The sequence below is a fragment of the Chiloscyllium punctatum genome, chromosome 1 (genome assembly GCF_047496795.1).
Source record: "Chiloscyllium punctatum isolate Juve2018m chromosome 1, sChiPun1.3, whole genome shotgun sequence".
Lineage (NCBI taxonomy): Eukaryota > Metazoa > Chordata > Chondrichthyes > Orectolobiformes > Hemiscylliidae > Chiloscyllium > Chiloscyllium punctatum.
Window position 1 is genome coordinate 150,771,510 of NC_092739.1, and position 27,551 is coordinate 150,799,060.

Below are 27,551 nucleotides of genomic sequence, written 5' to 3' on the forward strand. Positions count from 1 at the left end.
AAGATGAATATTTCCCATTTGGTTGGGGAATCTAGAACCAGGGGACAGGGTCTAAAAATCAGAAGAAATGTTAGTAAACACTTCTACAAATAAAAGCGTGATAGAGTCATAGAATCATAGAGATGTACAGCACGGAAACAGAACCTTCAGTCCAACCCATCCATGCCAACCAGATATCCCAAGCCAATCTAGTGCCACCTGCCAGCACCCGGCCCATATCCCTCTAAACCCTTCCTATTCATATACCCATCCAAATGCATTTTAAATGTTGCAATTGTACCAGCCTCCACCACTTCCTCTGACAGCTCATTCCATACATGTACCACTCTCTGTATGAAAAGTTGCCCCTTAGGTCTCTTTTATGTCTTTCCCCTCTCACCCTAAACCTATGCCCTCTAGTTCTGGAATCCTCCACCCCAGAGAAAAGACTTTGCCTATTTACCCTATCCATGCCCCTTATGACTTTGTAAACCTCTATAAGGTCACCCCTCAACCTCCGATGCTCCAGGGAAAACAGCCCCAGCCTGTTAAGCCTCTCCCTATAGCTCAAATCCTCCAAACTAGATGTTTGGAACTCTCTTCCACAAATGGATGCTGGATCAGTTGTTAATTTTAAATCTGAGATAGATAATTTTTTGTTAAACAAAAATGTTTAAAGACATGAGCCAAAGGCAGGTCATGGAGTTAGACCACAGATCAGTCAGGATCTCATTGAATGGTGGAACAGGCTTGAGGGGCTGAATGGCTTCTTACTGTTCTTATGTATCTACTGTACTGGTTGTAAAATGGTCAGCCAGGTGGATGTCAAAGAATATGAGTTCCTTGTTTGGGGCTGTTCACCTGGTCCAATCATGAAACTCATATTCTATGAGGTCCACCTGGCTGACCTTATTACAATCACTATACAATGTTATGGGAATGTGGAATGTGAAATGCAGCAAGATCAGCTGTGATGTTATTGAATGACAGAGTAGGCTTAAAGAGACAAACAGCGCAGTTATACTTCAATTCCATATGTATCAGAATAATCGACATTTCAGGCATTGCCTTTTATGCCCTTTTGGGTGTAAGCTCTTTTCCTAATGAAGGGCTTATGCTCGAAAAGTTGATTCTCCTGCTCCTCGGATGCTGCCTGACTTGCTGTGCTTTTCCAGTGCCACACTCTTAACTCTGATCTCCAGCATCTGCAGTCCTCACTTTCTCCTAATCCATATGCATGTATGTTTGCAAGCCACACAAAATCCACATTGGGATCTATATCACTTTGTGGCCCCTGGATCAAAATCCTTGAACTCCATCCCTAACAGCACTGTGGGTGTAGCTGCATAGTATGCAACAGTTCAAGAAGTTAGCTCACCACCACCTGCTCAAGATCAATTTGGGATGGACAATAAATCTTCACCTCACTAGCGACACCAAAATCCCGAGAATGAATAAATAAAGAGAAAGGAGGAACAAGGACCTGGATATTCCAAACTGGTCAGCTGTCATGAAGTTAAACCTTCTGAGTTCTGTTTCTGAATTTCAAGGGGTGAGGCCTTTAAAAATTCCATTGATGTACACCTTGTTTCTGAGCATTTTTACGCACATCTTAAAATGTAATTTTCAGGTCCAGTAGTTCCCATTGTAGACCATCATTTTGTAGATTAACATGCTGTGATGTGATCTTCTGTTACTGCCCTATAAGCTCTATCTGCAGAGTATGGCAATGATTTCCTGTAATCGAGGAATCCCCCTAAGGCAGAAGCAATAAACATCTTGAGACACAATTATGTTCAAGATAAATAAGAAGACAAGGTGCTGTGATGAATTATTAATACTTTAAACCCAAAATATCTTTCAGTTTGTTGAGAAACTTTAAATTCCCTCTTGCTTTATAGTTACACTGAAAGACAGATAATTAACAATTAACAACATGCACTTTCTAAGGGCAGCAATGATTCTGTCTCTGGTTATCTCTTCTAGGTATTAAAAGGAAAAGACAAGATAGATAAATAGCAACTATTTCCACTGGTTGGAAATTTTATGTGGATAGTTTGAGAACTCGGGCCAGATTGTTCAGGAGAGATGTTAGAAAGCATTTCTACACCCAAATGGTAGAATTCTTTTCCACAACTGGCAGTGGATGGTGGCTCAGTGCTCAATTTTACATCTGAGATAGATAAAGTTTTGTTAAGCAAAGGTATTAAGATATATGGACCAAAGGCAAAGATATGGAATTAGATGAAATATCAACAGTGATCTCACTGATTGATGAACAGACTTGAGGGGCTACGTGACCTGAACAGAGATCGATAAGTTCTTGATTGCCAAGGGGATCAAAGGTTATGGTCAGAAAGTGGGAAAATGGAATTGAAAAGCCTATCAGCTAGGATTGAATGGCAGAGCAGATTTGGTGGGCCAAATGGCCTAATTACTACTCTTATGTCTTATGATCATATGACCTACTCCTTTATTTCTGAGTTCTGAATGTCATTAATGATTTCTGACAAATCATAAGGTCTTGTTTAAACAAGAGCAATGTCAAACTCTTCTTGGGTGAATGTAACAGTTTCAAAAGATGAAAGAGAGGACTTCTCTCCCATGCCCTGGTTAATGCTGATGTCTAAACCAACATCACTAACTAATTAATTGGCCGCTAGTCATCAGCTTATTGTTGCAGGAAAAAGGGAGAACTGCAGATGCTGGAGATCAGAGTCAAAATGTGTGGTGCTGGAAAAGTACAGCAGGTCAGGCAGCCTCTGAGGAGCAGATGAAAAGCTTTTGCTCGAAACGTTGACTCTCCTGCTCCTCGGAAGCTGCCTGACCTGCTGTGCTTTTCCAGCTCCAACTTTTTGACTCTGATCTCCAGCATCTGCAGTCCTCCCTTTCTCCTGCAACAATAAGCTGATGACTAGTGGCCAATTAATTAGTTAGTGATGTTGGTTTAGACATCAGCATTAACCAGGGCATGGGAGAGAAGTCCTCTCTTCCATCTTTATTATTGCAGGAGCTTGCTGTGCATAAATGGACTGTCACCTTTCTCACATTACAATTATGACTCCACTTGAAAAATCATTCAAACTGTCTGTCTCTATACCAGTCTAATCTATCTATTGATCCAGTCATATCGATAAAGGATGCTTCCTGGGGTGCATACAAACTTACTTGCAGTTATTGATATCTAGTAGGCTACTATAAAGTCTTATTGCGCAGGATGCCTTCTTCGAAAGAGCCATACAGTTGAGAAGCAAGATCCACATTTGCAACATTAGCTGTCTCAGGTCATATCAGCATAGTTTCCAGGAATGTAGAAATGTTGAACTGAAATCTATGCTGCAATGGATGAAGGGTAGGAGCCAAGTTGCACACAGCAGATTGAGCCTCTCTAATGTGGAAATAAAACCTATAATGTTTGTCATCATACACAGCATATATTCAAATACTATACTGCTCTTTAACTGTTGCTGGAATAAGATTCTGGAACTCCTTCCCTAACAGGATTGCAACTGTACCTATAACAAATGGACTGCAGCGGTTCAAGAAGGCAGCTCTTATTTTCTGTATTGAGCAAATTGTCCTGATGAGTGCAGGATGACAAACTTCCACAAGGCGTGCCTTTCTTCGGCTTGTGGGCTCCACCTCCACCTATCGTTTACTCCTCTCCACCATACGCACCACCCACCACCTCCCCCATCCCATCTTCAACATATATTCCAATACTTTCCTAGTCACAGTCGGTTCTGAGCAAGGGTCACCAGACCTGAAACATTAACTTTGCCTTCTCCCCACTGATGTTGGCATACCTGCTGAGATCCTCCAACAATCTCTATTTGTGTTTCTAGTTTCCAGTATCCACGGTTGTTTAACTTTTATGTTTAGTGTGGAACACAAAATCAATCAATGTTTGTTGTGTCAAATCAACACAGTGTCAAATCTTTGTGGTCCTCTCAAGGGCTCTGAGCTCTCTCCCAGAGCATTAGTTAGTGTTGATTTTGCAGATTTTCACACTGACAACAGATTCCCAGTTATAGAAATAGCTTAGTCTCCTTTAATGAGAGTGATAATGTCAAAGTGTGACTGGAGTTTCTGTTTTGTTCAGAGGCCCTCAAACGGTGAGAGATGTCAATAGGCCCTCATTCAGCAATGACGAATTCAGCAAAATCGTAAATGACCTAGACTTCACACGTTGAAAAATCACATCCTACAGCCAAGATCTAATGGAGAAGTCAAGAGATTTATGTGAATTTTGAAAGTGATGATATACACAGCTACAGCGCAGAGTAAGTTGCGAGAGTAGGAGTGTATCTTCTTTTTAGCAATTACAAATGATTTCTCACTTTGCAACTGGAAAGTGTCCTGTTAGTCATTCATTCACATCCTTGGACAGGCAAGGCTTGTATTCACTGCAGTTTTAAAGATAGCTACATTGAATATATAACATCCTGAGGGGTCTTGACAGGATGGGTGCAGAGAGGACTCTTCCTCTTATGAGCGAATCTAGAACTGAAGTCACCTTTAAAGATCAGAGGTCGCTCATTCAAAACAGAGATGAAATGGTTCTTTTTCCTTACAGAAGGTTGTCACACTATGGAATTCTCATCTTGAGAGGATGGTGGGCACAGCATCATGAAATATGTTTACATCAGAGGTAGATGGGTTCTTGCTATCGCTACAGTGCAGGATGAGGCCGATTAGCCCACCATGTCTGCACTGACCTACTGAAGAGGGTCCCACCCAATCCTCACATTAACAATGGCTAAATCAATTAGCCTGCAATTTTTGGATACTATGGACAATCCACCTTAATCTTTGGGCTGTGGGAGGAAACTGGAGTGCCCAGAGGAAAGTCACACAGACACAAGGGGAATGTTCAAATTCCACCCAGGTCTCTTGTGCTGTGAAGCATCAGTGCTAACCACTGAGCCACCACACCACCCTTATTGAGCAGGGGGTGAAAGATTATCAAAGGTAGACGGGAGTGTGGATTTAGGGTTACAATCAGTTTAAGTATGATCGTTTTAAATGGCACAGTAGTTTTGAGGGGTGAAATGGCCGACTCAAGTCCTTGAATCATACTCCTGAGTCCGTTCTCACTTTGAACAACTTCTCCTTCAACTTATCTCACTTTCTCCATGTGAGAAATGTGACTATGGGTACCTGCATGAGTCGCAATTATACCTGTCCCTTTGTGGGGTATGTATAATATTCCTTCAGCCAATCCTATCCAAAACCCTGCCACAACGCTTCCTCTGGTCCACTGAAGATATACGGGTATTGCCATAACACCATAATATATAGGAGCAGAATTAGGCCATTTGGCCCACTGAGTCTGGTCTGCCATTCAATCATGGCTGATATATTTCTCAACAGCATCCTCCTACCTTCTCCCCAGAGCCCTGGATCCCTTTACTATTCAAGAATCTACCTATCTCTGTCTTAAATGCACTCCGTGACTTGGTCTCCACAGCCTTCAGTGGTAATGGGTCCCACAGCTTAGCCACCTTCTGGCTGAAGAAATTCTTCCTCATTTCAGTTCTCAAAGGTCATGCCTTCACTCTGAACTCAGGTCCTAGTTTCCATCATTCTCTCATCTTCATCTGGTCCATCTCTGACTCTTCTGTAGAAGGGTCACTAGACCTGAAACCTTAATTCTAATTCCTTTCCACAAGTGCTGACATATATGCTGAGTTTTTCTAGTAATTTCTATATTTTTGATTTTGACTCTTGAACTGAATTAAATTGAATCGAATTTATTGTCACGTGTACTAAGGCACAGTGAAAAGCTTTGTCTTGCAAGCAATACAGGCAGATCAGAGAGTTAAGTAGCATAGATAGGTAAATAATAGGTAAACTGCAGGAAAAAGAAAAACACAGGTATAGGTGAATGTTAAGGGTTTGTGAGTCCATTCCGTATTCTAACAACAGTAGGGTAGAAACTGTTACAAAACCAGCTTGTGTGTGTATATGTGTGTGTGTGTGTGTGTGTGTTCAGGCTTCTGTATCTTCTCCCTGATGTAGAGGTTGTAGAAAAAAAACATTGCCAGGGTGGGATGGGGTCTTTGAGAATGCTGGGACCCTTTCCTTGACAGCGGGCCTGGTAGATGGATTCTATAGATGGGAGGTTGAACTTTGTGATTGTCCGGGCCTAGTTCACCACTCTCTGTAACTGTCTCTGATCTTGAATGGTACAGTTGCCACACCAGGTAGTGATACGTCCAGACAGAATGCTCTCAATGGTGCATCTATAAAAGTTGGCAAGGTTATTCACCGTCATGCTAAGAGACATTGTTGGGCCTTTGTAACCAGTGCATCCACATGAAGAGTCCAAGAAAGCTTGTTGTGGATGCCCATTCCCAGGAGCTTGACACTCTCCACTTGTTTCACCTCTGTGCTGTTAATGTGTGTGTGTGTTTGTGTGTGTGTGTGTGTGTTGGGGGGGTGGGGGGTGGGAGGGGGGGGTGCATGAGTAACATCCCACTGAAAGTCAATAATAAGCTCCTTGGTTTTGCTGGCATTGAGAGCTGGGTTGTTCTCAGACCATTTTCCACGTCTTCCACCTTCCGCCTGTACTCTGTTTTGTCACCATCTGAGTTTCGACCAACTATGGTGGCATCATCAATGAACCTGTAAATGACATTAGTCTGGTATATGGCGACGCAGTCATGGATATACAGTGAGCAAAGTAGGGGGCTGAGTACGCACCTCTGGGGAGCTCCAGTGTTTAGTGAAAATGAAATATTGTGTCCAGTCTTCACTAATTGTGACCTGTGGGTCAGGAAACTGAGGATCCAGTTGCAGAGAGTGGGGCTTAGTCCGAGATCAGTAGGTTTTGTAATCAGTCTCAAGGGGATAATAGTGTTGAAGGCTCATTGTCGTCAATGTAGCTGTTCTTGCTGTCAAGATGTTCTAGGGAGGAGTGAAGGGCAAGTGCTAGGGCATCTGACTCTTCCCTTCCCTTTTATGACTCTTTTGTGACCCTTTTGCATCTCTCCCCTGGAGTGCTCCTCGTGTTTTACTTATTGATTTGGTCTTAGCAGCATTGACCCATTTTCTGCTATTAACACCGACCATTAACGTTTATTCCTTGTTTTTATCAGTTCTCGATTCCTATTGCTTTTTGTGTTCTGGGTACTTTTCCATTCCAGCACCTTGGGCTTGAGACAGCAGCTTCCTAACCTCTTGCTGTTTAAGAAATACTCTGCATATTTGTTCTTTCTACCAACATAGATAATGTCACTTTTTTTTCACATGATACTCCATCTACCAATGTTCTTGCCCAAACATTAAACCTATCTAAATCCTCCTGAAAGCTTTTTACATCTTCAAGATAACACACAATCTGGGAAATTTTGAAAATATTACATTTCTGCCCCACATCCAAGTCATTTTTGCATATTGTGAACAGTGTGGGCTCAAGTGCTGATCTGTGTGGTATCCCACTATTCATAGTTTACCAAGACAAGAATGACTTATTAATTCTTATAATCTACTTGCTGTCAATTAGCCTATCATTAATCTGTGTCAGTACATTACCTCCCATACCATGTGCTTTAACTTTGCTAACCAACCTCCTGTGTGGGCCTTGTCAAAATCATCTGCATATCCAAATAGACTACCTTCAATCAATCTTCTTTATCAATGTTTGTAACATCCTCAAGAAAGTCAAACAAGTTTTTCATACTTTATTTCCATTGAAAAATCCAAGATCCCATGTCCAATCAAATCATTTTTATCTAAGTATCCATCTATTATGTCATTGTAGCATTTTACCCAAGACTGATGTAAAGCTAATAGTCCGATGATTCCTGTTTGTTTTCCCTTGCTTCTTTCATAAGTAGTAGCGTAGCATCTGCAATCTTCAAAGCTGCAGGAATCATTCCAGAATCTATACAATTTTGGAAGATAATCACAAGTGTATCGATTAACTTTATAACCATCTCTTTCAACATTCTGGGTTAAAGACTATCAGGTCCCAGGATGTTATCAATTTTCAGGTCCATTAATTTCTCCATTAAAGTGTTGTATTTCTCAATTTTCTAAGAAGAAAAATAATAGACAATAGACAATAGGTGCAGGATGAGGCCATTTGGCCCTTCGAGCTAGCATCACCATTCATTATGATCATGGCTGATCATCCACAATCAGTATCCTGTTCCTGCCTTATCCCCATAACCCTTGATTCCACTATCTTTAAGAGCTCTATCCAACTCTTTCTTGAAAGTATCCAGAGACTTGGCCTCGACTGCTTTCTGGGCCAGAGCATTCCATATATCCACCACTCCCTGGGTAAAGTAGTTTCTCCTCAACTCTGTTCTAAATGGCCTACCCCTTATTTCTAAACTGTGTCCTCTGGTTCTGGACTCACCCATCAGTGGAAACATGCTTCCTGCCTCCAGAGTGTCCAATCCTTTAATAATCTTACATGTCTCAATCAGATCCCTTCTCATCCTTCTAATCTCACTGTGCATTTGTCCACAGAAGGCTACCATTCACACAGGCACCAGTAGAGGAGTGAGAAGGGGAATAAAAGAATTCATAAGACCATAAGATATAGAAACATGAGTAGGCCATTCAATCACTTTAGCCTCCTCTGCCAAACAGTAGGATTGTGGTTGATCTGACGTTCCTCATATTCATGTTCCTGCCATTTCCCCATTACCTTGATTCCCTGACTGATCAGGAATCAATCTATCTCACCCTTAAGTGTATGCAAGGACTCTCCCCCCATTCCTCTCTGCTGTGGGGAGTTCCAAGGACTCTCAATCCTCTGAAAGAGAAAAGTTGTCTTCATCTCAGTCTTCAATTGACATGCCTTAATTCTGAGACTGTGCTCTTTGGTTCTATACTCTCCCATGAGGGGAAATATCCTCTCGGTATTTACCCTGTCAAGCCATTTAAGAGTCCAATAAGTATCTATGAGATGACCTCTCATTCTGCATGTTCATGCATCCACATGTAGCTCTCCACTCAAAGTTACTTGGGAGCAGCAAACAATATTTATCTGTAACAAACACTGAGAATGCTAAAGAAATTCAACACACCTGGCTGCATCTGCAGAGAGAAAAACATTCGAGTCCTGTATGCTTCTTCCTTAATACAGTGAGCCAAGCAATCCGTTCTAAAGAGGAATCAAACAGGACTAGAAACATAAACTCTGTTTTTCTCTCTCCACAGATGCTGCCAAACCCATTGAGTTTCTCCAGCTGTGTTTCTCTCACATGTACGACATTTGCAGTATTTTCCCTTCCTTTGGTTTTGGGCAGAAAGTAGAATGAATCTGATAGATTAGTTGATATCAGCTGTCCTTATTAGCTGCTTCAAAGTCTGATGTTTGACATTTATAAATGGACTTCTAATATTTGTAGGGAAACCAAAAGAATGAACTGAAAACCTTGGATTTGGTAAATTGGTCAAAATCAGAAGGCACGTTGAGAAAGTTGATTGAATTCAAAGTCATTATTGATTGAAGAGAGAAAGGTGCGCCTTGCATTCACATGGCAAGGTCAGAGATAAAATGGAACCAGAATAGCCTTTGTCATGATAAGGAATGGGAAACCACAAGCAAACTGCATTTTTATAGCAACAACAGGATGCCAAACAAGAGAGAACAGACAGTCCCACTGGGGTGGGGGAGGGAGGGGAGGGGGTGACAGAGAATGCAACATATAAAGCTAAAAGAAAGGGAAGGAATTGGAGTGGGTTCACAATCTTAAGTTGTTTTACAGTGATTTCAAGGAAAAGTGGTTCAAGGGAAATGTCAGGGAAGAATTAAGACTCCAGTGTCCTGAATCACACCATTTTCAATAGGAAATGGTTGCAAACAGTTTCTTGTTGTGCCTTAACATCAAGATAGCCAAATTAGAATGACTTCTTGCAGCACGCATTTGACTTTTGATCCAAAGAAGATTTTTTTTAAAAACTGTCAATTATCAAGGGGGTAGAGCATAATTCTATCCACAACCCTCCACTCTGATTAGCTCGGTTGGCTATACAGTTGCTCTTTAATGTAGAGTAATGCCAACAGTGTGAGTTCAATTCCCAGCCTAGGTAAGGTTACAAAGGAGGTCCTGCCTTTCGCAATCTTTCTCCTTTTCTGAGGTGAAGCCACCAGCAGTCATCTCTCTCTCTAATGGGATCACAATTCCTCTACTAGGCATTGAGCAGTAGTGGTGATACCTTGGCTGATATTCCCCAGCTCCCATCTGGGAATGGAAGCTGAAAACAGCAAATGCTGGAGATCACAGCGGGTCAGACAGTATCCATGGAGAGAGAGAGCAAGCTAACGTTTTTAGTCTAGATGACTCTTCGTCAGAGCTGTCGTGAAGTGTGGAGGGGACAGCATTTATGTAATAGTGGAAGGGTGAAGTGCTGGAGGAGAAAGGATGCTGCTACTGCTGCTGAAGTGTTTGGAATGTGAGAATGGTAGAACAATGGTCTAATTGCCAAACAAGAGAGAACAGACAGTCCCACTGGGGTGGGGGAGGGGAGGGGGTGACAGAGAATGCAACATATAAAGCTAAAAGAAAGGGAAGGAATTGGACTGAGTTCACAATCTTAAGGTGCTGAACTCAATATTAAGTCCAGAAGTCTTTGTTACTTTAATTGAGATCAGACTGTAGAATACAAGCCAGAGACTGAATTTAGGAGCTTTAGAGTGTGCAGTTTACTCGATAAAGTGACAAAGCATGGTTTCCCCATTGGAGTAACAAGGGGTGCTCAGGCACAGCCTGTTGTATTATCTGTAGACCACATGGGTATGGTAGAATGTCATGGAAGTGGAATCTGTCAATGCACCTGTTGCATTTAACTACAGGAAAGACTGACAACAGTAACAAGGCAAGACAATATAATTGGAAGAAAGTCACTGAATCAAGTCCAACTCACCTTGGCATGCATGCTGAATGAAAAGACAGCTCATGAACAAGAATGTGTTATCGACTGCTGATGGGAAAAGCTGACTAAGCAAGTGTTCCGCAAAGACTTTAACTATGGGAAGGTCATTTTACTGCCTCTGAAGTCCATTGAAACTATTGTCACTCAATAAACCTGTTTATTACATGGCCATTGCCCTCCCGGGACAAGGAAACTGCCAAAGCCTGTCTGTGACAATCATTAATGACCTGACAAACTTTACCCATTAACGTTGACACAAGAGCAAGTGGATCTATATTTAAATTATTGAATCGACAACTCACATGTTTAATTTCAGAAAGGCAATCTATCTTGATGCATAATAAAAAGGCTTATTATGGTAGATATCAGCAGAGCAATTTGAATTAATTATTCAAACTACCGGCCAACCAATTTTACATCCCCTTCTTTTAAAAAATACCCTCAATACAAATTTATAGTGACGTCTTTTAAAAGATTAATATAAGCTGCAATTATCTCCTAGTGCCAGTGATTTAAAGATATCTTTGAAAATGGAGCCTGGGTGAGAGTGAGGACTACAGGTGGAAATTACTGTAAGTCAAATTATCAAAATAATGGAAAGAGAATTTTGGAACTTATTTCACTGACCATGGCATGGTGGTTCAGTGGTTAGCACTACTATCTCAAAGTGCCAGGGATCTGGGTTCAATTCCAGCTGTGTGAAATTTGCATGCTCTCTCTGTGCCTACATGGGTTTCTTCCGGGTGGTCCAGTTTCTTCTCGCAGTCCAAAGTTGTGCAGGTTAGGTAGATTGGCCATGGTGAATTGTCCATAATGTCCAGGGATATGCAAAACTAAGTGGATTAGCCATGGGAAATGCAAGGTTATAGAGTACAGGGTGGGATGCTCTACAGAGGGTCAGCATGAACTCGATGGGCCAAGTGGCTGGCTTCCACCCTGTAGGGATTCTAACGTAACAAAAAAGTTGGCTTGCCATATTCTCAGTTTATACTGGGGCTAATATTCAGGCTCTGGGTATTCAGCTGCCTGATTAATGTCAAATGGAAGTATACAATTTGTTAAAGTAGATTAACACCTCAAATTTAAAATGATCATACTTGTGATACTTTAATTCATGGTCTTCACCAGTTCTAAGATCCCTTTGTCCATTCCTCCCCTTGAACATCCTAAATTTACTCCACAATGGGGTAGTTGCACTTTAAGCAGGATTCACATCTGGAATTTTTGTCTAAGGTACTCTGCCTTTCTCCTTTCCTTTTAGAATAAACTTCATTCAATACGCAAGACTGATCTGGTTTAAAAGCAATTTAAAAAGTGACTTGTTTTTTTTTCTCATTCCCAAGATATCTTCAGCAAGTCCAGGTTTTGTTGACTTTACCATCTGCCCTTGAGAAGATGGTGAGCTGCCTCCTCGAGTTCTTTTTTTATAGAATTCTTACAGTGTGGAAACAGGCCCTTCAGCCCCACAAGTCCACACCAACCCTGTGAAGAGTAACCCACCCAGATCCATTCCCCTATATTTACAACTGACTAATGCACCTAACCTAGGCATCCCTGAGCATTATGGGCAATTTAGCATGATCAATTCATCTTACCTGCAATTTTTTGGATTGTAAGAGGAAAACGGAGCACCCAGAGGAAACCCATGCAGACACGGGGAGAATGTTCAAACTCCACACCAACAGTCGTCCAAGACTGGTATCAAACCCGGGTCCCTGGCGCTGTGAGGCAGCAGCGCTAACCATTGAGCCACCGTGCTGCCCTGCAGTCTGATTGCAGTCTGAGGGATACCCACAGTGGTGACAGTGAGGGAGCTCCAGGATTTTGACCCAGCAACAGGGAAGAATGATGATCTATTTGCAAGTCAGAATGGTGAGTGGTTCGGAGGGAAACTTGCAGGTGGTGGTGTGCCCACATATCTTATCCTTCTAGCTCATAGAAGTCATTGGCTTGGAAGGTGTTGTCTAGGGAGCCTTGGTGAATTTCTGCAGTGTTTAGTTTAGATATTTCACATTACTGCTATTGTGTGTCAGTGGTAGAGGGAGGGCGTGGATTATAAAGGTGACAGATCTGTGGGCCTATGAGAGGAAGATTATCTTTTTGTCCTTTTTTTTAAGGTTGTGATCATTCCTGTCCAGGCCAGCATTTATCACCCATCCTTAATTGGTCAGAAGACAGTTAAGAGTGAGGACATCTGGAGTCACATGTAGGTCAGAATAGGTAAGGACAGGAGATTCCCTTCCATAAATGGCATTTCTGAACCAGGTGAGTGTTTACAACAGTGTTACATGGCCACCATTAGGATGGCATTTTGTTCCAAACTTTTATTCAATTGAAATGTCACCATCTGCTATAATGGGATTGAGAACCCATGTTCCGAGGAAGTTAGACTGGGATTCTGGATTACTTGTCTGGCGGCACTACTTTACACCACTGCCTCCCTTCGAGAATGCGTATGTGTCTCTACCCATGTTTGTGAGCACAGGCATGGAGACTGAGCGAGACACACTCACCATCTTTCCCCTCCCCCGCTAGAAAATCTCAGTATCATTTCTATACTTTGCAGTACTTGATTACTAACAATGAAATTAAAGCTCGCAGTGTTTCCACTATATCAGTTACAAACAGTTTATTGTCCTGTAAAGTGCACAGTGGTATTCAACAGAACATCATTAGAAATCAATTGAAAGGGAAGGAAGCTCAAACCGATGCTTCCTCAGCCCAGAAGTGAACAGAAAGTCTCAGAGATCAGAATTATTCGAAGTGACATTTGCAAGTACGATTGCTAAGCGTAATCATCATCTTATCATTGCTCTGTTTTTTTTTCTTCCATTTGTGGGACATGATTATAGATGGCTGGCCATCATTTTTATTGCCCATTCCTAGCTGCCCTTGAGAAGGTGTTAGTGAGCTGTCTGTTTGAACTGCTGCAGTACACCTGCTGTAGGTTGACCCACAATGCCTTTAGGGAGGGAATTCCAGGAGTTTGCCCCAGCCACAGTGAAGGGACAATGGTACATTTCTAAGACAAGATGGAGGGGAACTTGAAAGTGGTGGTGTTCCCATGTATCTGTTGCCCTTTTCCTTCTAGATGGAAATGGTTGTGACTTTGTAAAGTGCTGTGTAAGGATCTTTGGTGAATTTCTGCAGTCCATCTTGTAGGCAGTACACACTGCTGCTACTGAGCAATAATGGTGGAGAAAGTGGATGTTTGTGGACATGGTGCCAATCAAGTGGGCTGCATTGCCCTAGCTGGTGTCAAGCTTAGAACATATAACTTCCTCTGATAGCTCATTCCATACTTTACCACCCTCTGCGTGAAAAGGTTGCACCTTAGGTCACTTTTTTATCTTTGCCCCCTCACCCTAAACCTATGCCCTCTAGTTCTGGACTCCCTCACCCCAGGGAACAGACTTTGTCTATTTATCCTATCCATGCCCCTCTTGATTTTATAAACCTCTATAAGGTCATCCCTCAGCCTCTGACACTCCAGGGAAAACAGCCCCAGCCTATTCAGCCTCTCCCTACAGCTCAAATCCTCCAACCCTGGCAACATCCTTGTAAATCTTGTCTGAACCTTTTCAAGTTTCACAACATCTTTCCAATAGGAAGGAGACAAAAATTGCACACACTATTCCAAAAATGGCCTAACCAATGTCCTGTACAGCTGCAATATGACCTCCCATTTCCTGTACTCAATACTCTGACCAATAAAAGAAAACATACCAAATGCCTTCTTCACTATCCTATCCAACTCCACTTTCAAGGAGCTATGAACCTGTACTCCAAGATCTCTTTGTCAGCAACAGTCCCTAGGACCTTACCATTAAGTGTATAAGTCCTGCTAAGATTTCCTTTTCCAAAATGCAGCACCTCGCATTTATCTAAATTAAACTCCATCTGCCTCTTCTCAGCCCATTGGCCCATCTGATCAAGATCCCGTTGTAATCTGAGGTAACCTTCTTCGCTGTCCACTACACCTCCAATTTTGGAGTAATCTGCAAACTTATTAACTATACCTGTTATGCTCACATTCAACTCATTTATATAAATTACTTTCTCCATTTAATAATATTTGGCTGTTCTATTCTTCCTGCCAAGATTCAGTAGAGAAGGTGCAAAACTTGATCTACTCTTGGGAAATAAGGCTGAGGGGAGCACTTTGGGGCCAGCGACCATAATTCTATTAGATTTGAAACAGTGATGGGAAAGGATAGACCAGATCTAAAAGTTGAAGTTCTAAATTGGAGAAAAGCCAATTTTGATGGTATTAGGCAAGAACTTTCGAAAGCTGATTGGAGGCAGATGTTCGCAGGTAAAGGGACGGCTGGAAAATGGGAAGCCTTCAGAAATGAGATAACAAGAATCCAGAGAAAGTATATTCCTGTCAGGGTGAAAGGGAAGGCTGGTAGATATAGGGAATGCTGGATGACTAAAGAAACTGAGGGTTTGGTTAAGAAAAAAAAGGTCGCATATGTCAGGTATAAACAGAATAGATCGAGTGAATCCTTAGAAGAGTATAAAGGAAGTAGGTGTATACTTAAGAGGAAAATCAGGAGGGCAAAAAGAGGACATGAGATCGCTTTGGCAAATAGAATTAAGGAGAATCCAAAGGGTTTTTACAAATATGTTAAGGACAAAAGGTAACTAGGGAGAAAATAGGGCCCCTCAAATATCAGCAAGGCGGCCTTTGTGTAGAGCCGGAGAAAATGGGGGAGATACTAAACAAGTATTTGCATCAGTATTTACTGTGGGAAAGGATATGGAAGATATAGACTGTAGGGAAATAGATGGTAACACCATGCAAAATGTCCAAATTACAGAGGAGGAAGTGCTGGATGTCTTGAAATGCATAAAGGTGGATAAATCCCCAGGATCTGATCAGGTGTACCCTACAACTCTATGGGAAGGTAGAGAAGTGATTGCTGGGCCTCTTGCTGAGATATTTGTATCATCGATAGTCACAGGTGGGGTGACGGAAAACTGGAGGTTGGCTGATGTGATGCCACTGTTTCAGAAGGATGGTAAGGACAAGCCAGGGAACTATAGACCAATGAGCCTGACCTCAGTGGTGGACAAATTGTTGGAGGGAATCCTGAGGGACAGGATGTACATGTATTTGGAAAGACAAGGACTGATTAGGGATAGTCAACATAGCTTTTTGCATGGGAAATCATGTCTCACAAACTTGATTGAGTTTTTTGAAGAAGTAACAAAGAAGATTGATGAGGGTAGAGTAGTAGATGTGATCTATATGGACTACAATAAGGCATTCAACGAGGTTCCCCATGGGAGACTGATTAGCAAGGTTAGATCTCAGGGAATACGGGGAGAACCAACCATTTGGATACAGAACTGACTCAAAGGTAAAAGACAGAGGGTGGTGGTGAAGGGTTGTTTTTTAGACTGGAGGCCTGTGACCAGTGGAGTGCCACAAGGATCGGTGCTGGGCCCTCTACTTTTTCTCATTTACATAAATGATTTGGATGCGAGCATAAGAGGTACAATTAGTAAGTTTGCAGATGACACCAAAATTGGAGGTGTAGTAGACAGCGAAGAAGGTTACCTCAGATTACAACAGGATCTGGACCAGATGGGTCAATGGGCTGAGAAATGCCAGATGGAGTTTAATTCAGATAAATGTGAGGTACTGCATTTTGGGAAAGCAAATCTTATCAGGACTTATACACTTAATGATAAGGTCCTAGGTTGTGTTGCTGAACAAAGAGACCTTGGAGTGCAGGTTCATAGCTCCTTGAAAGTGGAGTCACAGGTAGATAGGATAGTAAAGAAGGCATTTGGTATGCTTTCTTTTATTGGTCAGAGTATTGAGTACAGGAGTTGGGAGGTCATGTTGCGGCTGTACAGGACATTGATTAAGCCACTGTTGGAACACTGCGTGCAATTCTGGTCTCCTTCCTATTGGAAAGATGTTGTGAAACTTGAACGGGTTCAGAAAAGATTTACAAGGATGTTGCCAGAGTTGGAGGATTCGAGCTCTATGAAGAGACTAAACAGGCTGGGGCTGTTTTCCCTCGAGCGTCAGAGCCTGAGGGGTGACCTTATAGAGGTTTACAAAATTATGAGGGGCATGGATAGGGTAAATAGATAAAGTCTTTTCCTTGAAGTTAGGAAGTCCAGAACTAGAGGGCATAGGTTTAGGGTGAAAGGGGAAAGATATAAAAGAGACCTAAGGGGCAACGTTTTCACACAGAGGGTGGTACATGAATGGGATGAGCTGCCAGAGGAAGTGGTGGAGGCTGATACAATTGCAACATTTAAGAGGCATTTGGATGGGTATATGAACAGGAAGGGTTTGGAAGGATATGGGTTGGGTTCTGGCAGGTAGGACTAGTTTGGGTTGGGATATCTGGTCGGCTTGGACGGGTTGGACCGAAGGGTCAGTTTCCATGCTGTATATCTCTTTGACTCTATAAGTGTAAATCCTCATATTTCCTTACATCCCTTCTAACAAGTTTTTGCCCACCCATTCAAGCTGTTTAAGTCCCTCTACAGATTCGGTGTCATCCTCACCACTTGTATTTCCACATATTCCTGTGTCATCCATGAATTTGACTTTGGTACATTCACTTTCCTCAGCCAAGTCATTAATATATGTTATAAATAACTGTTGCCTCAGTATCAATCCCTGTGGCATTCTACAGGGTTACCATCCAGAACATCCTTTATCCCAACTCTGTCATCTATTATTAACCAATCCTCTATCCATGCTAATGTACTACCTCCTCTCCATGGGGCTTTTACCTAATTAAGCAACCCAACATTGGATAAGGTGAGAAGGAGGCAGAAGTGAGCAAGCAAGAGGAGAGGGGAGACAGTTGAGCAGGAGGAAGAGCAGGGAGCAATGAGGAGAAATGAGACAAATAACAGTACTCCATTCTCCCTTCCCTCACCTGTACTCTCTCTTTCCCTCCCCCCACTTTCAATGCTCTCTCATTGCCAATTCCCACTTCTACCCCTCTCTTCCCCTCCCTCTGCGCAGTTTCCCCACTCATTCCTCCCTATTCCTTCTCTTCCCTTTCTTGCCCGCTCTCTCTCTCTGGTCCCCGTCAATCTCTCCCCAACATCCTCCAACTGTTTACCCTCCCTCATCCCCATTCCACTTCCCAGTGATGATCTCTACATCCTTCCACTGACTCTCATCCCCTTCTCCCACTTTCTTCACCCTTTGACTCTCTCCCCTCTTCTGTTCTTCCTCTCTCTCCTCTCCTCATCTCTGCTCTCTCCCTCATTCCCTTCCCCAATCTATCTCCTCAGGCACAGTCACTGGTCAAAATTGATCGAAAGATGTTGTAATTGTGTGTTCCAGTCAGGAATCCACATTACGATGGCAGACGGAAGGGAGACCCAATGTTGTGGAAGTGACTTTGGAACATCGGGTGAGAGAGCACAGTCTTGGGGTTAGAGAATGCAGCAGGCAGAACGGAAGGATGAGCATTTAGCCTCAGTGAAGGGAATGGAGGTATGAGAGGGAGAGCAGGTCAGGGGTGGGGAGGTGGGACAGACCCCCAAGCCTGGAGGGAGGTGGGATTGAGGTGAGCCCTGAGCCTTGGGATAAGCTTGGGAGGTGGTGGATGGGTGATGGTGAGTTCCAAGTCTCTGGGGAAGGATAGTGCTTGGGGATGAGGGAGTTGATGACCTCCAAACTTGGAGAAGAGGGACAGGAGATGATGAGAGAGCTGGAGATTGTGCCTGAGCTTAGGGGAAGGAACCACAGCTGAGTCATGAACCACAGGCCTGATGGGACTCCTACTCATTGACCACAGCTCCACCTTCAACACCATCATCCCCTGATCGCAAAACTTCGAGAGTGGGTCTCAGCTCCGTCCTGTGCAACTGGATCCTCAGCTTTCTGACTGCAATCAGTTGATAGTCAACAACATCTCCTCCATGATAGCCCTCAACACTGATGCCCCACAAGGCTGCATTCTCAGCCCCTGACTGTACTCCCTGCACAAACATGACTGTGTCGCCAAATTCCAAACAAACACCAAATCCACGTTTGCTGCTGACACCAACATGGTGGGAAGGATATTAAACAATGACAAGGCCGAATACAGAAAGGGGATAGAGGGCTTGGGTTGGGTTGCAATGAGTACAACCTCTCTCTCAATGGCAAAACAAGAGAACTGATCACTGAGTTCAGCTAGCAAGGAGGACAATACGCCCTCTTCGACATGAATGGAGTGGAGATTGAGAGGGTGGAGAGCATGAACTTCCTCAGACAACCTGTCCTGGACTTCCCATGTAGATACGACAGTCAAGAAGGAAGAAGGCATAACACTACCACTTCCTTCTCAGGTGGTTCAGAAAAGGAGCAATTGTTGTGAGTGATGCAAGAATTTGTTCTTCTGAGACAGGTAAGAAGGGGTAAGATTAATGAACCTTGGATGACAAGAACAGAGGAGCTTCTCATCAAAAGAAAGAAGGCAGCTTACGTAAGGTGGAGGAAGCAAGGATCTAACACAGCTTTAGAGGATTACAGGCTAGCTAGAAAGGAGCTCAGAAATGGACTGAGGAGACATGCTCAGGAGGGGGCATGAAAAAGGCTTGGCAAGAAGGATTAGGGAGAATCCAAAGGCATTTTACTCATACATGAGGAATAAGGGAATGATCAGGAGGAAGGTAGGGCTGATCAGGGATAGCGGAGGGAACTTGTGCGTGGAGTCTGAGCATATAGGGAAAACCCTAAATGAGCTTTTTGTTTCGGAGAGGGACCTTGTTGTGAATGAGAACTTTGAGGAGCTGGGATACAGGCTTGGTCAGATCAAGATTAATGAAATTGATGTGCTGGAAATTATGAAAAACATTAAGATTGATAAGTCCCCAGGGCCAGACCAGGTTTATCCAAGACTGCTCCGGGAAGTGAGAAGGGAGGTTGCTAAGCCGCTGGCGATGATCTTTGCCTCCTCACTCTCCACAGGAGTTGTACTGGAGGATTGGAAGGAGGTGAATGTTGTTCTTCTTTTCAAGAAAGGTAATAGGGAAATCCCTAGCAATTACAGACCAGTCAGTCTTACATCTGTGGTCAGCAAAGTTTTGGAAAGAATTCTGAAGGATAGGCTTTATGACTATTTGGCAAAGCATAGTGTGATTAAAGGCAGTCAGCATGGCTTTGTGAGGGGCAGGTCATGCCTCACAAATCTTATTGAGTTCTTTGAGGAGGAGACAAGACAGGTCGACGAAGGTCGAGCAGTGGATGTGGTGTATATGGACTTCAGCAAGGAATTTGATAAGATTCCCATGGTAGGCTCATTCATAAAGTCAGGAAGTATGAGATACAGGGAGAGTTGGCTATCTGGATTCAGAATTGGCTGGCTGACAGAAGGCAGAGAGTGGTTGTAGATGGAAAGTTTTCTGCCTGGAGGTCAGTGTTGAGTGGGGTCCCACAGGGGTCTGTTCTTGGGCCTCTGCTCTTTGTAGTTTTTATAAATGACTTGGATGAGGAGGTTGAGGGGTGGGTTAGTAAATTTGCAGATGACACAAAGGTTGGAGATCCTGTTGATAGTATTGAGAGCTGTTATAGGCTTCAGCATGACATAGACAGGATACAGCGCTGGACTGAGAAATGGCAGATGGAGTTCAACCTGGATAAATTTGAAGTGATGCATTTTGGAAGGTCAAACTCAAATGCTGAATATAGGATTAAAGACAGGATTCTTGGCAGTGTGGAGGAACAGAGGGATCTGGGTGTATAAGTATATAGATCCCTCAAAGTTGCCACCCAAGTGGATAGGGTTGTTAAGAAAGCATATGGTGTTTTGGCTTTCATTAACAGGGGGATTGAGTTTAAGAGCTGCGAGGTTTTGCTACAGCTCTACAAGTCCCTGGTAAGAACACACTTGGAATATTGTGTCCAGTTCTGATTGCCCTACTCTAGGAAAGATACAGAGGCTTTGGAGAGGGTGCAAAGAAGGTTTATGACAATAGACAATAGACAATTGGTGCAGGAGTAGGCCATTTTGCCCTTCGAGCCTGCACCACCATTCAATATGATCATGGCTGATCATCCTTAATCAGTATCCTGTTCCTGCCTTATCTCCATAACCCTTGATTCCATTATCTATCCAACTCTTTCTTAAATGAATCCAGAGACTGGGCCTCCACTGCCCTCTGGGGCAGAGCATTCCACACAGCCACCACTCTCTGGGTGAAGAAGTTTCTTCTCATCTCTGTCCTAAATGGTCTACCCCATATTTTTAAGCTGTGTCCTCTGGTTCGGCACTCATCCATCAGCGGAAACATGTTTCCTGCCTCCAGAGTGTCCAATCCTTTAATAATCTTATATGTCTCAATCAGATCCCCTCTCAGTCTTCTAAACTCAAGGTTATACAAGCCCAGTTGCTCCAGTCTTTCAGCATAAGGTAATCCCGCCATTCCAGGAATTGACCTCGTGAACTTACGCTGCACTTCCTCAATAACCAGAATGTCTTTCCTCAAATTTGGAGACCAGAACTGCACACAATACTCTAGGTGTGGTCTCACCAGGGCCCTGTACAGCTGCAGAAGAGCCTCTTTGCTTCTATACTCAATCCCTCTTGTTATGAAGGCCAGCATGCTATTAGCCTTCTTTACCACCTGCTGTACCTGCATGCTTACCTTCATTGCCTGGTGTACAAGAACACCCAGATCTCTTTGTACTGCCCCTTTACCTCAATTGATTCCATTGAGGTAGTAATCTGCCTTCCTGTTCTTGCCACCAAAGTGGATAACCATACATTTATCCACATTAAACTGCATCTGCCATGCATCTGACCACTCACCTAACTTGTCCAGGTCACCCTGTAATCTCTTAACATCCTCCCTGCCACCCAGCTTAGAATCATCAGCAAATTTGCTAATGTTATTACTAATACCATCTTCTATATCAGTAACTTATATTGTATAAAGCTGCAGTCCCAGTACTGATCCCTGCGGTACCCCACTGGTCACTGCCTGCCATTCCGAAATAGAGCCGTTTATCACTACTCTTTGTTTCCTATCAGCCAACCAACTTTCAATCCAAGTTAGTACTTTGCCCCCAATACCATGGGTCCTACTTTTGCTCACAAACCTCCTATGTGGGACTTTATCAAAGCTTTCTGAAAGTCCAGGTACACTACATCCACTGGATCTCCCTCGTCCATCTTCAGAGTTACATCCTCAAAAAAGTCCAGAAGATTAGTCAAGCATGACTTCCCCTTCATAAATCCATGCTGACTCTGACCTATCCTGTTACTACTATCCAGATGGGTCGTAATTTCATCCTTTATAACAGACTCCAGCATCTTTCTGACTGAGGTCAGATTAACTGGTCTATAATTTCCTGCTTTCTCTCTCCCACCTTTCTTTAAAAGTGGTACAACATTAGCCACCCTCCAATCCACAGGAACTGATCCTGAATCTATCGAACTCTGGAAAATAATGACCAACATACCCACGATTTCTCGAGCCACCTCCTTCAGTACCCTGGGATGTAGACCATCAGGCCCCGGGGACTTATCAACCTTCAGACCTAATAGTCTCTCCAACACCAATTCCTGGCAAATATAAATTCCCTTAAGTTCAGGTCCTTCAGCCACTGTTACCTCAGGGAGATTGCTTGTGTCTTCCCCAGTGAACACAGATCTGAAGTACCAATTCAATTCTTCTGCCATTTCTTTGTTCCCCGTAATATATTCCCTGTTTCTGTCTTCAAGGGCCCAATTACCAGGATGCTGCCCGGACTGGAGGGCTTGCCTTCTGAAGAAAGGTTGAATAAGCTCAGACTTTTCTCTCTGGAAAGAAGGAGGAAGAGAAGAGACCTGATCGAGGTACATAAGATAATGAGAGGAATAGATAGAGTCAATAGGACAGGTTTGACTGATCCAAGGAGTCACAGTTTGAAGATATTAGGAGAAAGGTATAGAGGAGACGTCAGAGGTAGGTTCTTTTTGCAGAGAGTTGTGAATGTATGGAATGCGTTGCCAGCGGTGGTGGTGGAAGCAGAGTCATTGGGGACATTTAAGCGACTGCTGGACATGCACATGGATAGCAGTGAGTTGAGGGGTACGTAGGTTAAGTTACTATATTTTACATTAGGATTAAACCTCGGCACAACATCGTAGACCAAAGGGCCTGTTCTGTGCTGTACTTTTCTATGTTCTAAAATTTAGCATGTCCATAAGGACCCTCGCCAACTTCTACAGATGTATTATAGAAAGCATCCTAACTGGCAACAGCTCTGCTCACCCCTGTAAGAAACCATAGAAGGTTGTGTGTACAGCCCAGACTATCACAGAAGCCAGCCTCCCATCCACAGACTCCATTTACACTCTTATTGCCGTGGAAAGGCTGCCCACATCATCCAAGACCCCTCCCACCCCGGTAATGGTCTCCTACAACCTCATCTATTAGGCAGAAGATACAGAAGCATGAACACAAACACCAACAGGTTCAAGAGCAGCTTCTTCCTTCCTGGTGCAACATCGAGGGCCGAAGAGCCTGTACTGCGCTGTAATGTTCTATGTTATTAGACTGATCAATGGACTTTCTGACTTCTAATAATGTGGATCTTGCTTTGCACACCTACTGTACTGTGTAATTTTGTATGCCCACTCTATCTGAGCACCCCGTGATCTGTATGTCCTTGCTTACTATAATCTGCCTGTACTACTCACACCGCACTTAGGGACACGTGACTACATTAAATCCAATCAAATCAAATCAAATCAAAATCAAAATCAAATCATCCAGCAAGGCATCGTTACCCGCTGCAGTAATCCTTCTGCTGTCCCTCATAATGTACAATGGCAGATCCAACAGCTGCTTCTTACAACCACTGTTACAGATAAATACAACACTCACCGTCACTTCAGTGTGTGGACTCACACTCGGCTATTCCGTTACAAACAGTAGCATGCTTCTGTTACCAGGTCATGCTTTAAGATTTAAGATCAAGTCTGAGACCTTTATATCCTCAGGTCACGCTACAACTTAGCGGCAGCTTCATGAGCTCAGGAGGTGACGATGTTATCATTAGTTTACTGAATATGCTTGTAGTCAACAAACCAGTAATGTTCCAGGGACACAAGTTCCAATCCGACCATGACAGATTTGGAATTTAACTTTGTGTATTATCTGTAACTAAACGTATAGTGATGCCCTAAATGATAACTTTGAGAACCTATCTGGTTCACAAGTGCCCTTTAAGGAAAAGGAACATGCTCCCTAAGCTTGCTTCTAACTACACTGATTTCGCTAGTCAATCTGTGGAACCTTAGAGGACTATTGTGGCTGGTTCTTAATTTTATTCAAGGCTGAGCACTGTCTCCCTGTGGTGACAAATTCCTGTCTTCACACTGAGAATACCCTCCATGGTGTTGTAGGTGGCACAGTGGCTCAATGGTTAACACTGCTGCCTCACAATGCCAGGGATCTGGATTTGATTCCACCCCTGGGTGACTGTGCAGAGTTTGTATGTCCTCCCTTTGTCTGTGCGGGTTCCCTCTGGGTGCTCCGGTTTCCTCCCACAATCCAAAGATGTCCAGGTTAGGTGGATAGGCCAGGCTAAATTTCCTATAATGTCCAGGGATGTGCAGGTGAGGTGGATTAGCCAGAGGAAATGCCGGTTTATAAAGATGGGATGGCACTGAGTGGGATGCTCTTCAGAGGATAGATGTGGGCTGCGGGGTGCCCTTATAGAAGTTTATAATCGTGAGGGACATGGATAAGGTAAAAAGCCAGGGTATTTCTCCCAGGGTAGCAGGGTTCCAAACTAGACGGCATAGGTTTACAGTGAGAGGGGAAAGATTTAAAAGGGACCTAAGGGGCAAAGTTTTCATGCAGAGGGTGGTATGTGATTGGAATGAGCTGCCAGAGGAAGTGGTAGAGGCTGGTACAATTACAACATTTATATGTCATCTGGATGGGTGCATGAATAGGAAGGGCCAAATGCTGGCAAATGGGACTAGATTAATTTAGGATATCTGATTGGCATGGACAAGTTGGAACAAAGGGTCTGTTTCCATACTGTACATCTCTATGACTCAATGGGCTAAATGGCCTGATTCCACACTATAGAGATTCTATGATTCTATGATTGCCATCATGTTAAATGGGGCAACTTCTAACAGATCCTGCAACAGATGCCTGGAATATTGTGTCACTGGCTGCTTGTGCACACAGGTAGTCCTGTTTGTAACTCACTCGGGTTGACACAGTATAAATCCTTGCTCCTATAGAATTAAACAGACTGCCAGGGATATGATAGTAAAGTATGGTGGGAGCCCTGGCAGGGCTACTGATGTGAACATGAAGCACTGAGTCACAGGAGGTAGATGTGGATGCTGATTCTGCAAGGAAACAGTCACAGCTGCTATTTATACACCAACACCTGTGCAGATTTTCCAATCGTTTCCCGCAGTAAACATGGAATGCTGACGGTAGAAGGAGAGCTAAGCAGAAACTCGACACTTGCCACATTCATCATGAATCAGCCTGCGCTGCTGCCAATCTTGTTAACTAGCTGTCTACTTATGTAAAACCAGACTTATCTTAAACTGATCTGATTGCTGATGATGAAGGGAGAGGCTTATTCTGACAATTAAATACACAGAAATATTTGCGTTCTGCAACAACACATCTCAATCCAAATTCCCCACTGTCCTCCAGCAGCTGTCAAAAACAAAATTCAAATGTTTGCCAAGTCTATAGAATGATACAGCACTGAAGATGGCCTTTTGGGCCCATATTTGACAGTACTATCCCTTTAGTCCAACTCTCCTGCCTTTATTTCCTTTAACACATGGCCCACAATGCCGGAAATTTACCTCCTTTGATTTCTCTGCTTCCATCATTCTTCAGGATTACAGTTTTCCCTCACCTTTCTCCTCGTCTTTCCCCTCTGCTCTTCAATGAAGCTGCATATTCACTGTTATGTTCAGCCTACTGATAGGGAGGATCTGTGCCTTGCAGTGGATGAGGTGGAACTCAAAGCCAAGGGCTGCTTCTCCATAATGATCATAGCTTTCACATAGTCAATGTCCCTTGTGCCACCTTTTGGACGTGGCTGAGAAATCCCCCTAGGTAGACATAAAAGTTCCTGCAAAATTTAATTAGGAAGGGGAGGGGGGAAGGGTTCCTATAGAGTCCGGGCTAAATTTTACCCCTCAACTAACATCACTAAAAACAGCGTGGGATCATGGTCCTGAGGCAGCGAAAGGAGCGAATTCATAGAATTGCTGCATCGTAGAAGGTGTCCATTCAGTCCATCGTGCCTGCACTGGCTCTTCAAATGAGCATCATTATCAAGCGCTAATCGCCAGCATTTCTCCTATGAATGTAGATTTCTCCAGCTTCCTCATTTCCCCTCCACCCACCTTATCTCAGTCCCAACCCCCAGATTCAGTACGGCCCTCTTGACCTGCAATCTTCTTCCTCACCTCTCCACCCCCACCCCCTCTCCGGCCTATCACCCTCACCCTCACCTCCTTCCACCTATCCTATTCCCAGCGCCCCTCCCCCAAATTCCTTCCCCCCTACCCTTTATCTCAGCCTGCTTGGCACACCAGCCTAATTCCTGAAGAAGGGCTTATGCCCGAAACGTCGATTCTCCTGCTCCTCGGATGCTGCCTGGCCTGCTGTGTTTTTCCAGCACCACATTTTTCAACTGTGGTCTCCAGCACCTGTGTCCTCACTTTCTCCTAGCACTTCTCCTATACCCTAGTATACTATTTCTGTCCAAATAATCAGCCAATTCTGTCTTGAATGCCTCACCTTAACCTGCCTCTGTCACATTTCCAGGTAGTGCATTCCATACCCTAATAACTCACTGAGTGAAAAAGGTTTTCCTCACATCGCTCTTCCATCTTTTGCCAATCACATTAAATCAGTGCCCTCTTGATATTGTTTCTTTCACAAGCAGGAACCGCATCTCCCTATCTACTCTGTCCAGTCTGCTTAATTTTGAAAACCTCTATAAAATCTCCTCTCAATCTTATAATAAAACAAAACATAAAACTGCAAATGCTGGAAATCTGAAGCAAAAACAAATTTCTGGACAAAATCAGTGGATATGACAGTATTTGTGGAGAACATTCTGACAAAGGGTCACTGTTTCTCTCTGCAGATGCTGCTAGACATGCCAAGTTTCTCCAGCAATTTCTGTTTATGCTTATCTCAGACTTTTCTCCAAGGAGAACAGTCATAACATCTTCAGTCTAGCCATGTAGCTGAAATTAATTTAAATTTATTAAGATTGAATTCAGCTCTTTATGAAGTACTGAAGCCAACAGCCTCCTCAGCTACCATTCCCTCTGACTCCCTTCTGTGTCAGGTAGTTGTGCTTGAATTCCCTGCCGCTTTAAATTAGTTACTGCCAATATATTTTCTGCTGCACTCATTTCAGGCAACTTCGCACTGAATTACATGGCACAGCTTGCATCAACAAGAAACTGAATGAATTTCCATCGACACAAGCAGCGCACTATAACAGATCCTCACCTGCCTACTCCTCAGTTTAAAAGAAAATCAAAAAATCCATAGCATTGCTTATCAGGTCAACAAATGACTTCTTTAGTGATGTTTTACAGATCTCCATTGCACTTGTAGACAGGTATGTTAACCAACCTGTTCAGATGTGTTATGATGCACCTATTGAAACATGGGACTTTGAACATCTAGATCAGAGGCAAGGA